Source organism: Hipposideros armiger, unplaced genomic scaffold (genome assembly GCF_001890085.2).
Source record: "Hipposideros armiger isolate ML-2016 unplaced genomic scaffold, ASM189008v1 scaffold_1053, whole genome shotgun sequence".
Lineage (NCBI taxonomy): Eukaryota > Metazoa > Chordata > Mammalia > Chiroptera > Hipposideridae > Hipposideros > Hipposideros armiger.
The window spans coordinates 469,523-471,592 of NW_017732403.1; positions in this window are offsets into that span (position 1 = coordinate 469,523).

Below are 2,070 nucleotides of genomic sequence, written 5' to 3' on the forward strand. Positions count from 1 at the left end.
AGCCACCGGCCTCTGGACAGCCACTCACAGCAGCTGCTGGCCGCTCACGCTGGCTGCTGGCTACATATGGTAGCCCATGACAACCCACTGCAGCAGGGGCTGCAGCCTATGCCATCGCCGGGGACTCATGGTAGCCCAGCTCCAGGTTGAGCTGTTGTTCAGCATCTTAGCTGTAGAGGGCAGTGTCACTGGTCCTCATATGTGGGATCTGAACTGGGGCCCTCCGGCGTCCCAAGCCAGCTCCCAACCAACGCGCCACTCGGGCGGCCCCAATTTCACTTATTTTTAAATGTGGCTTCTTAAAAAATTTAAAGTCCACATGTGCCTCTCATTATATTTCCAAAGGAGAGAGCTCTGCTAATCTGTATTCCTTTTAAAAACATCTTCAACTTTTACAAATAAACATTGTTTTGAACCTGAGAGCATTTCTTCCCTTTAAACAAAACAAAATAAACACCCTGTGATTTAAAATAAAAGGAAGAATGATACACTAGGGTAACAAATTCAGATTATATATCTACAAATTATAAATAAATTTATAAGGCAAGGATGAAAAAGAATTTTGCTTTTTAACTCTTTTTAGACTTCAGTGTAATTAGTTTCTGTTGCCTTAATTTTCTTCAAGTATCCACAGTTTGTTTGTTTGTTTGTTTGTTTGTTTGGTTTGGTAGACCAAGTACAGGGATATGAGAAGAGATCTTCTACATTAGCACAATGTTTTTCTCTTTCAAGATCTCTTGTATTCATTCATTTAAAAAATGCACACCATAATATGGAACCCTTCTGAAACAAGGCAAAACAAGAAAGGAGACACATAGCAGATAGCAAGTATTTAAAGTCTGTATGTCTCTGCTTTTAGGAGCATGAAATTCACATTACACAGTAGCATTTCTCTGGTAAATATCATTGTATATGTGTGTAATAGCTGAAAACAGAGTTCTGATATTAAATCACATGAGAACCTCAGATGTTCTATATTTTTCAGTCCTCTCCCTGATGGTCCCTTATGGCAGTCAACAGAGGTTTTGCACTCAAGACTGAATCGAAATCACCATTTCAAGGCATCTGATAATGGCATCTTCAAAAACCACTGCTAATTTTTCAGATTAGAAGTCCTGCTCAGGTTAAAAAAAAACATAATCCTAAACACTTGCTGATCCCACTGGGGAGGCAGGCAATAAAAATCGGTGGGACACATTTGTTTACTTCTGAGTTGGACATTCTGTCTTCAGAAACAGCTTTAATCTGATTCTTAGGGGAAAAGACATCCCGAGGATAAGGCACACCAAAACAGCATTGCCCTCCAGATTCTAGGCTAGGCATGCACCTCTCTTCCGTTATCAGTGTGAGGAATTTAAGGTTCTTTATTCTCGTGATGCAATTTTTTGTGTATTGTTTATGGTTGTTGATCAAATGATTTAATCTTGTTCCAAATTCAGTTACAGAATCTGAATCCAAGGTTTCTATGATAATGAAGTTCCCAAGTTTCACAATGGATTATTTGCTCCTTACCAATAAGTTGTGTTGTGAGACAATCAAATCTGTTTAACTACAAACCAACCAAAACAGAGACCCACCATCATGGGTTGGCACAAAAGACCAAGTTGCTAAGTGTATTCCTAATAATTATCTCTTTACTATTAATAAATAGGAAAAGCCATATATAATAGATCATTACATTAAATCTCTTCATTTAAGATACTATACTGGATATAATTCCCTCTCCTATAGTGCACTGGGATATATATAATATATCCCTTTTATCACAGGGGAGTTTGAGATAATGGTTCCACTGGAGCTCGCATTGATCCTTTGGTTTTTTCCCTCAATCATTTCCCAAAGAACAATAAAGACATAATATTTTCCTACACACAGCACATTATAAACACAATCTTTGCTCTCCATTTGTGTTCAAGGAGCACTGCTGTTTTGCCTCTCAAATAATCTGAGGACACAAAATGCCATTATAGGAGCTTTCTTTTTTTGGAATTTGGCAGTATGCTTTTGAGTTCCACCTAACAAAAAGTCCCTTGCACTAACAGAGCTGTTTCCAAATATTTGAGCGCTTCA